This window comes from Papio anubis, unplaced genomic scaffold, assembly GCF_008728515.1.
Source record: "Papio anubis isolate 15944 unplaced genomic scaffold, Panubis1.0 scaffold26, whole genome shotgun sequence".
Lineage (NCBI taxonomy): Eukaryota > Metazoa > Chordata > Mammalia > Primates > Cercopithecidae > Papio > Papio anubis.
The window spans coordinates 321,765-334,979 of record NW_022162676.1 but is presented as its reverse complement, the minus strand read 5'-3'; the positions used below and the strand labels follow the sequence as shown (position 1 = coordinate 334,979).

The window sequence follows — 13,215 nt, the reverse complement described above, 5'->3', positions numbered from 1 at the left end:
GAGTCTCTCCCATTAGAGTGCCTGTGATGCACCAGGTGTCTTTATTCTTAGACAGCCTGGGGTAGGTCACGAGTCTTTGCCATTAGAATGACTGGATCAGTAAGGAGTCTCTCTCATTAGAATGCCTGGGGTCGGCAGGAAGTCTCTTCCATTAGAGTATCTGCCCTCTCCCGGGTGTCTCTACCTTTAAAATGCTTCGGTTTAGATGAAATCTCTTCCATTAAAATGCCTTGGGTCTTTAAGCTGTTCTCTATCTTTAGAATTTATGGGGTCAGCCAGCAGACTCTCCCATTCGAATGTCTAGTGTCACCCAGATGTCTCTATAAAGAGACTGTCCTGTTTTGGCCAGGAGACTACCACTATAATGCGTGGGGTTTACCAGCTGTCCCTATAATTAGATTGCCTGAAGTCAACAAAGTGTCTCTCCCATTAGAATGCCTGAGGTCTCCCAGGTGTCTTCATTCTTAGACTGTCTCAGGTCAGACAGGAGTCTTTTCTACTAGAATGCCTGGGATCTGCAGAACGTATCTCCCATTAGAATGCCTGGAGTCACCCAGGTGTCTCTATCATTAGACTGGATGGGGTTGGGTCAGAGTCTCTCCCATTAGAATGCCTAGGGTCACTGAGGTGTCTCTATAATTAGACTGCCTGGGTAAGGCCAAAAGTCTATCCCTTTAAAATGCCTGTTGTCTCCTGGATGTCTCTATCTTTAGACTGCCTTGTGTCCGCCAGAAGTCTCGTCTATTAGAATGCCTGTGGTCGTCGGGGCTTCTGTAACATTATAATGACCAGGGTTGCCTAGGTGTCTTTTTTATTAGACTGCCTGGGTTCGGCCAGGGTTCTCTATCAGACTGCCTGGGGTTGCTCAGGTCTCTAATAATCAAACTGCCTGGGGTTAGACAGGAGTCTCTCTAATCTGAATGCCTGGATTAAACCAGGTGTCTCCATCATTAGACTGCCTTCTGTCAGCTATGAGTCTCTCCCTTTAGAATGCTGGAGGTCGCCCAGGTGTTTCTGTAATTAGACTACCTGAAGTCGGTCCAATGGAATGTCTGATGTCACTCATGGGTCTCTATCATTAGACTGCCTCAGGTCGGCCAGGAGCTTCTCTTATTAGAATGCCTGGGGTCACCCAGGTGTCTCTATAATTAGAATGCTTGGGGTCGGCAAGGAGTCTCTCCATGTAGAATGGCTGGAGTGATTCAGGTATCTCTATCCTTAGACTTTCTTGGATTGTCCTGGGGTCTCTCATTAGAATGCTTGGGGTCAGCCTTGGGTATCTCCTATTAGAATGCCTGGAGTTGCCCAGGTATCTCTATCATTAGACTGCCTGGGGTCTACTGAGAATCTCTCCCCTTAGAATGCCCAAGGTCACTCAAATGTCTCTATCACTAGGCTGTCTGGGGTCTGCCAAGTGTCTCTCCCATTAGAATGCCCGGGGTCGCCCGTGTGTCTCTATCATTAGTCTGGTGTCAGCCAAGAGTCTCCCATTAGAATACCTTCAGCTGGCTGGGAGTCTCTTCCATTACAATGCCCGGGATAGTCCAGGAGTCTTTCCTATTAAAATGCTTGGGATCGCCTAGTTGTCTCTATCATTAGGCTCTCTCGGGTTGGACAGGAGACTCTACCATTAGAATGTCTGTGGTCGCCCAGGTGTCTCTATCATTAAACGACCTGGGAATGGCCAAGAGTCTCTCCCATTAGATTGCCTGAGGTTGGCCGGAGGTCTCTCCCATTAGAATGCCTGCGGTCTCCCAGGTGTCTCTATCATTAAAATGCATGGGTTTGGCTGAAATTCTCTCCCATTAAAAGGCCTTGAGTCGTTCAGGTGTCTGTATCATTAAAATGAATGGGGTCAGCTGGCAGTGTCTCCCATTAGAATGCCTGCTGTCACCAAGATGTCTCTATAAAGACTGGTTTTGCTTGACCAGGTGTCCTTATTCTTAGACTGCCTGTGGTCGTCCAGGAGTCTCTTTCATTAGAATACCTGGGATCAACCAAAAGTCTCTCCAATTATAGTGACTGTGGGCGCCCAAGTGTCTCTATAATTAGACTGCCTGGGGTCAACAGGAAGTCTCCCATTAAAATGCCTGTGGCAAACCAGGTGTCTCCATTATTACACTGCCTAGTGTCAGCCAGGAGCCTCTGCCATTAGAATGCTTGTGGTCGGTGGAGAGTCTTTTCTGTTAGAATGCCTGGGGTCTCCAAGGTGTCTCTATTATTAGACTGCCAGAAGCCTGGGGCTCTCCGGGAGTCTCTCCAATTAGAATGCCTGGAGTCGCCCAGGTGTCTCTATTTTTAGACTGCCAGAAGTCAGCCAGAAGTCTCTCTCATTAGAATGCTTACCGTCGCCCAGTAGGCTTTATTTTTAGAATGCCCGTGGTGGGGCAAGAGTCCTTTACATGAAAATGCTGGGTGTCACCCAGATGTGTCTATCCTTAGACTGTCTGTGGCTGGTGGAAACTGTCTCCCATTAGAATGCCTGAGATCACCCAGGTGTTTGGGTTTTTTTTGTTTGTTTGTTTTTAGTTTAATAGACATTTATTCCTTTAGTTGAGCAACCTCTACACAATAAAAATGTATGACTTAAGATCTTTTTTTGTGTGTGTGAAGAAATTTAGGTCTCAAGAACTTGCATGAACTTGCTATGAATGCTTCCTGGAATTCAATTAACTGAGCCTTTGAAACCCCTAGAGAAGATAGGAGAAAAATGGTTCAGAGAAATGAGTTTTTAAGTTTAAGTCAGAATTTAGAATTGGGCAATTCCTTGTCTACCTTTTTTTTACACTCAAATCCACCCTGGGAAACAGTCTAGTGTCCTGGAAGACATGATACAAACAGAAATGCAATGTGGTGGTATACTCAGTCAAAGTGGGAGCACAAGAGATGGCCCAACTTTGTGGAATGGTAAGGATTTTTAGAGTAGTTTGGCCAGGAACAAGAGAAGTAACGGCAGAAAACACCTACGGTTGGAAGCCATGTGCTTATGACCTTTTCTGTAGCCTATGGGAGTGCACAGAATGGGTAACCCAAGATGTTTTTAAGACTGACTGGACTAAGAATGAGGTACTTATAGCCAACTACTTTCCCCCCTAATGTGACTGAAGAGATTCATAATGATCACAATTAGCATTACATTTAAGTATTTTAGGATTGACTTCTCACACTTGAAAGGTTTTTATCTAATGGCCACTGGCTTACCAGCTTCCCACTCTAGCATCCATTGCTAGCTTACCAATCTTAAGGGCAATTTTATCTCACATTCAATTTCAAAACACAACAGGGTTAATACCACTACCACTAATCATTGAGCTACATGAAGCCACGGCACTGAATCAGAAGCTTTCACCTTTTGTATGTGAATTTAAAATGGTACTATGGAGGTGGAGGCAATTTTCTTCAGGCTAACCCATATTTTCTAAAGCCCAATTTAAAAAGTCTGTGCCTGTCAAACTAAAAAAACTCAGCCACTTGAAAGTAAACCAGCAGAGCATTGCCATCACCCCAACAAAGTTGCAGGTTTCATCACATGCACCAGACAAATCTACAGGACTAGTTTCAGTTCTCTTAAAGAATTTATTTTAAACCAATTATACCACAGTATGTTTTATACACTGACATACAACTCCCTAATAAGATAAAGCAAAGACAAAAAAAGTTTATCTTATTAGAAACAAGATACACCACCACTTATTCTCTTCAAACATTATTAACTTTCTTAATTTGACAAAGCATTCAAGAAACAATCTGCAGACTAGTTTTAACAGAAAAATAACACCTGTCAGCAGACATGACTGTCCTAAACAGTTTATTAGGTATGAATTTTACAAACTTTACTTATATTAGTGGTAACGGTGGAGCTGGAGAGTATTGTACCTTCTCCAAGATGCCCGGCGAGAACCACGAATAGTGTGGTAGAACTTAAGGCCCTTTCCAAGGCCACGGCTCTTTTGGCCTGCAGATGTCAGCCCACACATCTCCCAGTGCTTGTGGACTGATTTGGTGATCCACTGGGTGTCAGGATTTCTTCTGATAGCTTTATGAAACGGATCAATGAGGATAACCTCAAAAAACTCGTATGTGAAACCTTCTCCAACCCAGTAAGAATTCAGGACTCTCAGAGCCCCAGAGTGGAGTCCAGTTCACTCCTCTGCAACGGACTGAAGGCTTCAAGAAAACTTTAGCTGGGTAACCCCATGATGGACAGGCTTGCTGTAAAATGAACCCTTAGGAACTGGGCGTTTTTAGTCACCATGGTAAACACAAATCCTATATATAATGAAAGCTTGCTTGGCCTTGTAACCCAGTCAGCGCCATTTATCAGGCCAGATGGGGCAGGGATCCCTGTGGAGAGCAGAGAGCTGGTGGTACAGCCAGCAGCAGACCCTCAGAAGAAACCACATGACATCAGACTGCTTCTTTCTCCATAGCTCCTGGATGTACTTGCATGCACCCATATTGGCTTACCTGATGGCTACCACCAGATGGAAAGGGGCCACCCAGGTTTCTTTATCATTAGATTGCCTGCGGTCGGCTGGGAATGTTTTCCATTAGAATGTCTGGTGTCACTCAGAAGTCTTACTCTTCAGATTGCCTGAGGTTGGCCATTAGTTTCTTCATTAGAATTCCTGGGGTCAGGTGAAAGTCTCTCTTATTAGAATGACTGGGGTCATCCAGGTGTCTGTATGATTATAGTATCTCGGGTCACCCAGAATCTCTTGTATTAGAATGCCTGGGGTAGCCTAGGTGTCTTTAGGATTAGACTGCTTGGGCTCTGTCATGGGTCTCTCCCATTAGAATGCCTGGGGTGGCACAGGTTTCTCTATTATTAGACTGCATGCTGTCAGCCAGGAGTCTCTCCCATTAGAATGCCTAGAGTCACCCGGGGCTCTGTAGCATTAGACTTGCTGGGGTCAGCCAGAAGTCTCCACATTAGAATGCTTGGGGTTGGAGGGAGTATCTCCCATTAGAATGGCTGGGGTCGTCCAGGTGTCTTTCATTTTAGAATGCCTAAGATCATGAGGTTTCTCTATAAGGAGACCATGGGATCAGTCATGAGTCTCTCCTGAAGGAATACCTGGTATCTGCTGAAAATTTCTCTCATTAAAATGTCATAAAATTGCTTGTAGTCTGTTGGGAACTTTTTCTATTAGAATGTGTGTCATCTCCAAGGTGACTCTATTTTTAGAAAACCTGGGGCCATCCGGAAGTCTCTTTAATTAGAATGTCTGGAGTCATCCATTTGTCTCTATCATTAGAATTCCTGAATTTGTCCAGGAGTCTCTCCCATTACAATGGCATGGGTCGCCCAAATGTCTCCATCATTAGAATGTCTGCCGTTGACCATGAGTCTCTCCCATAGGAATGCCTGGGATCACCCTGTTGTCTCTATCATGAGACTGCCTTGAGTCAGCCAGGAGTCTCTCCCATTAGAATGCCTGGGTTTGCCTAAATGTCTCTGTAGTTAGGCTGCCTGGCTCTTCCGTGAGTCTCTCCCATTAAAATACCTGGAGTCGCCCAAGTGTCTCCATCACTAAGCTGCCTGGAATTGGCCAGGAATCTCTCCCTCTCCCAGTCAAATGCCTGGGGTCGCCCAGGTGTCTCTATCACTAGTCTGCCTGGTTTCAACTGGGAGTCTCTTCCATTAGAATGCCTGAGGTTTTTCAGGTAGCTCCTTCACAGTTATTAGATTGCCTGTGGTCATCCAGAAATCTCTCCCATTAAAATTTCTAACATTGCCCAGGTTTCTCTATAATTACACTGAGAGGGATTGGTTAGTAGTTTCTCCCATTAAAATTCCTGTGGTTGCCCAGGTGTCTCTATACTTAGACTGCCTGCTGTTGGTCAGGAGTCTCTCATCAGAATGCCTGAGGTCGTCCCGGACTTCCTCCCATTAGAATGCCTGGGGTCGCCCAGGTGACTCTACCATTAGACTGCCTGGGTTCCACCGAATGTCCCTCCCATTACAATGCCTGAGGTTGCACAAGTGTCTTTATTATTATGCTGCCAGGGTTTGGCCAGAAGTCTCCTTCATTAGAATGCCTGGGGTAGCTCCGGAACCTCTAACCTTAAACTGCCAGAGGTTGCCTTAAGTCTCTCCCAAGAGAATACTTGGGGTCAGCTGAGAACCTCTTCAATTAGAATGACTTGGGTTGCCCAGGTGGCTCATCATTAGAATGCCTGTATTAGGCTGGGAGTCTCACCCATTAGAATGCCTGGGGTAATTTAGATGTCTGTAGAATTAGACTGCCTGAGGGTCAGCCAGAAATAGTATCTGTGTTTGACTGGGAGTTTTTCCCATTAGAACGCATATGGTTGCTCATGTTTCTCTATCATTAGAATGTCTGGACTCATTCGGCCGGGAGACTCTCCCATTAGAATGTCTGTAGCCACCCAGGTGTCTCTATCATTAAACTGCCTGGCATCGACTGGGAGTCTCTGAACTAGAATGCCTTGGGTCGACCAGGTGTTTCTGTCGTTTGACTGCCTGGTGTCACACAAAAGTCTCCTCATTAGAACGCATGGAATTGGCCAAGAGTCTCAACCATTCAAATTACTTGCGTTATCCAGGTGTCTGTATCATTAGATTCCCTGGGGTCAGCTGGGAATCTCTCACATTAAAATGCATGGCGTCACACAGGTGTCTGTATCATTAGAATGCCTGGGGATGGCCTGGTGTTTTTCCCATTAGAATGCCTGGGATCATCCAATTGTGTCTACCATTAGACTTCCTGAGGTCGGCCGGAAGTCTCTCCAATTAGAATGACTGGAGACTCCCAGGGGTCACTATTATTGGAATTCCTGGGGTCAGTCAGGAGTTGCTCCCGTTAGAATGCCTTGGGCTGACTGGGAGTCTCTCCCTTTAGAACGTGTGGGATTGCGCAGGTGCCTCTAACATTAGACTGCCTGGAGTTGGCCAGGAGTCTCTCTCATTAGAAAACCTGGGGTCACCTAGGTGTCTATTTAATTATTCTACCAGGAATCCACCGGGAGCCTCTCACATGACAATCCCTGTGGTTGCCCATTTTCCTCCATCATTGGACAGACTGGGGTCAGCTGAGAGTCTCTCTCATTCAAATGCCTGGGGTCGCTTAGGTGCCTCTAACATTAGACTGCCTGGGTTCATCCAAAAGTTTCTCCCGTTAGAATGCCTGAAGATGCCAATGTGTGTCTATAATTAGAATGCCTGGGGTCTGCCAGGAGTTTCTCCCATCAGAATGCCAGAGGTTGTCCAGGTGTCTCTATTCTTAAAAGGCCTGCGTTCTGCCAGGAGTCTTGCATTAGAATGTCTGGTGTTGGCTGAAATTCTCTTTCACTAGAATGCTTGGGATCCCCCTGGTGTCTCTATTATTAGACTGTCTGGCATTGGCAGTGAGTCTCTTTCATTACAATGCCTGAGGTTGCCCAGGTGTCTCTATCATTAGACTACTTAGGGTTAGGCAAGAGCCTCTTCCATTCGAATTCATAGTGTCGCCCAGGTGTCTCTATAATTAGACTCCCTGGGTTCAACCAGGAGTCCCTCTCATTAGAATGCCTGGGGTCGTTTAGGTGTCTGTATCCTTAAACTGCCCGGGTTCAGCCAGCAGTCTCCCATTAGAATGTTTGGGGTAGGCTGGAAGACTCTCCAATTAGAATGCCTGGGGTCACCCAGGTGTCTCTATTATTAGAATTACTGGAGTCAGTGGGGAGTCTCACCACCATTAGAATGCCTACGGTCATCTAGGTGTCTCCATAATTAGACTAGACTTTTTGTGGTCAGCCAAAAGTCTCTTCCAAAAGAATGCCTGCATTCTTTCAGAAGTCTCTCCCATTAGAATTCCTGAAGCCGCTCATGTCTGTCTATAATTAGACTGCCAGGGGTGGGTCAGGAATCTCTCCCATTAGAATGCCTGAGGACACCAAGCTGTCATTATCATGAGACTCTTTGGCGTAGCCCAGGTGTCTTTATCATTAGACTTCCTGGGATTGGCCAGAAGTATCTTTCATTAGAATGCCTGCAGTCACCCAGGTGTCTCTATCATTAGAGTTCCTAAGGTAGGCAGGGAGTATCTCCCATTAAAATGCCTGGTGTCTCCCAGGTGTCTCTACCATTAGTCTACCTGGGGTCAGCCAGTATCCTGTACCATTAGAATGCCTGATATCTCCCAGGTGTCTCTATAATTAGTTTGCCTGTGTAACCTAAGAGTCTCTCCCATTTAAATTAGTGGGTACGCCCAGGTGTCATTATTCTTAGACTGCCTAGTGTTGTCTCTGGTATTAGGATGACACCTGATGTCGCCCTGGTGTCTCTACGATTAAACTACCTGGGGTTGGGGTTGGCCAAGAGTCTCTCTCATTAAAATGCCTAAAATCGAGTAGGTGTTTTTACCATGAGACTCCCTGGGGTCGGCCAGGGTTCTCTCCCATCAGAATGCCTGGCATCGGCCGGGAGTCTTTTGGATTAGAATTCATGGGGTGAGCTGGGTGTCTTTATTATAATGTCTAGGGTCTTCTTGGAGTCTCTGCCATTAGAAAGCATGCTGTCGCCCATGTGTCTGTATCATTAGACTCACTGGGGTCGGCTGGGAGTCTCTTTTATTAGAATGCCTGGGGTGGGCTGGAAGTCTTTCCCATTAGCATTCCTTTGTTCGGCAAGGAGTTTTTCCCATTAGAATTCCTAGGATCGTTCAGTTTTCTCTATCATTAGAATGCCTGGGATCTGCCATGAATCTCTCTCATTAGAATGCCTTATGTCACCCAGGAGTTTCTTCCATTAGAATGCCTGGCATCGCCCAGTCATCTTTATCATTAGAATTCCTGGAATAGACCGGTAGTCTCTCCCAGTAGAATCCCTACTGTTGCCCAGGGGTCTTTATTATTAGAGAGCGTGGGTTTGGCCAAGAGTGTCTCCCTTTAGAATGCCTGGCATTGCCCTGGTGTTTCTATCATTAGACTGTCTAGGTTTGGTGAGGAGTCATTCACATTAGAATAACTGCAGTCTCCCGGGTGTCTCTACAATTAGAATGTCTAGGTTCTTCCAGGAGTCTCTAACATTCGAGAGCCTGGGGTCATCCAGGTGTCTCTGTCATTAGACTGCCTTAGTTCTGCCAGAAATCTCTTATTTTAGAATGCCTGTGATCAACCTCAAATCTCTCCCATTACAATGCTTGAGTTGTCTAGGTGTCTCTATCATTGAACTGCCTAGTGTCTCCTGGGAGCCTGTTCCATTAGAATGCCTGTGTCACCCAGTTGTTCCTATCCTTAGACTGCCTGGGGTCAGACGGGAACCTCTCCCATTAGAATGCCAAGAATTGCCCAGTTATGTCTATCATTAGACTGCCTAGTGTTAACCAGGAGTCTCTCCTATTAACATGCCTCGTGTCTCCCAGGTGTCTTTATTATTAGATTGCATGGTGTCGGCCAAGAGTTGCTACCATTAGAATGCCTGAGGTCGTTTAGCTCTCTCTGTTATTAGACTGACTGGAATCAGCAGGAATATCTTCTATTAGAATGCCTGGAGAGGCCCAGGTGTCTCTCTTGACCACACCTGCCTGTGGTCAGCCAGGTGTCTCTCCCACAACAATGCCAGAAATCACCACGTTTTCTCTATCATTAGGCTGCTTGGGGTCAGGCGGGAGTCTCTCCCATTGGAATTCCTTGTGTCTCCCAGGTATCTCTATCTTTAGAACGCCTGAGGTCGACCAGGTATCTCTCCCATTAGAATGTCTTGGGTCACCCAAGTGTTTCTATCCTTAGACTGCTTGGGGTCTTACATGTTTCTCTGCCATTAGAATGCATGGGGCAGCTGATAGTCTCTCTCTAATTACAATGCCCTTTTTGTCACCCAGGTGTCTTTATCATTAGAATGCCTAAGGTCTTCCAGGAGTCTCCCCCATTAGAATGCTTGGGGTCACCCAGGTGTTTCCATCATTCGAGTGCCTGCAGTTGGCTGTAAATCTCTCACATTATAATGCCTGGGTTCACCCTGTTGGCTCTATTACACTGGCCTGGGTCCACCAGGAGTCTCTTCCATTATAATGCCTGGGTTTTCCCAGTCTTCCTGTGCTTGACCACGAGTCTCTCCCATTAGAATGCCTGGGGTCGCCCAGGTGTCTCTATCATTAGGCTGCCTGTATTCAGCCAGGAGTCTTTCCAATTACAATGCCTGGGGTCTCTATTATTAGAATGACTGTAATAGCCCCATGTGCCTATAATTAGACTGTCAGGGATCAGTCAGGTGTCTTTCCCATTAGAATGCCTGTGGCCCCTCAGGTTTCTTTATCCTAAGATTGCTTGTGGTTGGCCACAAGTCTCCCATTAAAATGCCTGGGTTCCACTGGGAGTCTCTCCCATTAGAATGCCTATGATGCACCAGATGTCTTTATTCTTAGACAGCCTGGGGTAGGCCATGAATGTTACCCATTAGAATGATTGGGTCGGTCAGGAGTCTCTCCCATTAGAATATCTGGCCTCGGCAGGAGTCTCTTCCATTAGACTATCTGAGCTCTCCCAGCTGTCTCTACCTTTAAAATGCTTCTATTTAGACAAAAGTCTCTCCCATTAAAATGCCTTGGGTCGTTAAGCTGTCTCTATCATTAGAATTTATGCGGTCAGCCAGCAGACTTTCCTATTCGAATGTCTTGTGTCACCCAGATGTCTCTATAATGAGACTGCCCTGGGTCGGCCAGGAGACTCTAACATTATAATACGTGGGGTGACCCAGGGTTCCCTATAATTAGACTGCCTGTGGTCAAAAAAGTCTCTCCCATTAGAATGCCGGGTGTCACCCAGGTGTCTTCATTCTTAGACTGTCTCGGGTCAGCCAGGAGTATTTTCCACTAGAATGCCTGGGGTGTGTCAAAAGTCTCTCCCGTTAGAATGCCTGGAGTCACCCAGGTGTCTCTATCATTAGATTGGATGGGATCGGGTCAGAGGTTCTCCCATTAGAATGCCTGGGGGTCACCGATGTGTCTCTATAATTAGACTGCCTGGGTGAGCCCAAAAGTCTCTCCCTTTAAAATGCCTGTTATTTCCCGGTTGTCTCTATCCTTAGATTGCCTTGGGTCAGCCAGAAGTCTCATCTATTAGAATGCCTGTGGTTGTCAGGACTTCTCTTACATTATAATGATGGGGGTTGCCTATGTGTCTTTTTTTATTAGAGTGCCTGGGGTCGGACAGGTGTCTCTACTAGACTGAATGGGGTTGCCCAGGTGTCTCTAAAAATCAAACTGCCTGGGGTTGGACAGGAATCTCTCTAATCTGAATGCGTGAAATAAACCAGATGTCTCTATCATTAGACTGTGTTGTGTTTGCTAGGAGTCTCTCCCTTTAGGATGCTGGAGGTCCCCCAAGTGTTTCTGTAATTACACTACCTGAAGTCAGTCCAATGGAATGTCTGATGTCAGTCATGTGTCTCTATCATTAGACTGCCTCAGGTCGTCCAGGAGCTTCTCTTATTAGAATGCCTGAGTTCACCCAGGTGTTTCTATAATTAGAATGCTTGGGGTCAGCAAGGAGTCTCTCCCTGTTGAATGCCTGGTGTGACTCAGATCTCTCTATTCTTAGACTTCCTGGGGTTGGCTTCAGGTTTGTCATTGGAATGCTTAGGGTCAGCCTGCGGTATCTCCTATTAGAATGCCTGGGGTTGGCTGAGAGTCTCTCTCATTAGAGTGCCTCGGGTAGCCCAGGCGTCTCTGTCATGAGAGTGTCTCTGGTCTACTGAGAGTCTCTCCCTTTAGAATGAAAAAGGCTACCAAAATGTCTAGGCTGTCCAGGGTCTGCCATGTATCTAGGCTTTACAATAGGCTGTCTGGAGTCTACCAAGTGTCTCTTCCATTAGAATTCCTGGGGTCACCAAGGTGTCTCTATCATTACACTGCCAAGGGTCGACCAGGAGTTTCTCCCATTAGAATGCCTGGGGTCACCCAGGTGTCTCTATTGTTAGACTGCCTAGATTCGGCCAGGAGTCTCTCTTATGAGAATTCCTGGGTTCAAACAGGTTACTGTATCATTAATCTACCTAGTATCACACAGGAGTCTTTAGCATTAAAATGTCCAGGATTGGATGGGAGCCTTTCCCATTTCAATGCCTGGGGTTGCCCAAGCATCTCTATCCTTAGAATACCTAGGATTGGCCAGTAGTCTCTCCCATTAGAATGTCTGGGATCACTAAGATGTCTCTATTAGTAGACTCACTGGGGTTGGCCAAGAGTCTTTCCCATTAAAATGCCTGGGGTTGCCCAGGGGTCTCTGTCATTAAATTGCTTGCAGTTGATTGGGAGTTTCTCCCATTAGAATGCCTGTGGGCAGCTAGGAGTCTCTCCCGTTATAATGCCTGGGATCATCCAGCTGTCTCTATCATCAGACTGCCTGGGGTCACCCCGAAGTCTCTCCCACTAGAATGCCTGGTTTCACCCAGGTGTGTCTATAATTAGACTACCTGGGCTTGGCCTGGAGTCTCCTTCATTAGAAGGCCTGGAATCGCCCAGGTGTCTGTATTACTAGACAGCCTGGGATCAATGGGAATCTCTCCCATTAGAATGCCTGAGGTCACCCAGGTGCCTCTATAATTAGACGGTCTGGAGTCGAGCAGGAGCCTTATCAACCAAAATGCTGGGGATTGCCCAGGTTTCTCTATAATTAGAATGTTTGGGGTCAGCAAAATGTCTCTTCGAAGTCCCCTAGGTGTGTCCAGAAAGACTTCGGTCTCCCCAGTGTCTCTATCTGTTGCGGGAAGTCACGGACCCTGAATGGAGGGACTGGCTGAAGCCATGGCAGAAGAATATAAATTGTGAAGATTTTGTGGACATTTATTAGTTCCCCAAATTAATACTTTTATAATTTCTTCTGTCTGTCTTTACTGCAATCTCAGAACTTAAATTGTGAAGATTTCATGAACACTTATCACTTCCCCAATCAATAGCCTTGTGATTTCCTATGCCTGTCTTGTCTTTAATCTCTTAATGCCATCATCTTCATAAGCTGAGGAGGATGTATGTCACCTCAGGACCCTGTGATGATTTCACTAACTGCACAAATTGTTTGTAGAGCATGTGTGTGAACAATATGAAATCTGGGCACCTTGAAAAAAGAACAGGATAAAAGCAATGTTCAGGGAACAAGGGAGATAACCTTAAGCCCCGACTTCCAGTGAGCTGGGCAGAAAACAGCCATATTTCTCTTCTTTCAAAAGGAAATAGAAGAAATATTGCTGAATTCTTTTTCTCAGCAAGGAAC

The 13,215-nt window shown here is 46.1% G+C and overlaps 1 pseudogene across 1 annotated transcript; it reads right to left on the bottom strand.

Annotated features, from left to right (window-relative positions):
- Positions 1-3,562: 3,562 nt before the first annotated feature.
- Positions 3,563-12,814, bottom strand: LOC110741909 (annotated as a pseudogene). Its single transcript, XR_002518937.2, has one exon. The product of XR_002518937.2 is annotated as a 60S ribosomal protein L15-like (transcript).
- Between the last annotated feature and the right edge of the window lie 401 nt (positions 12,815-13,215).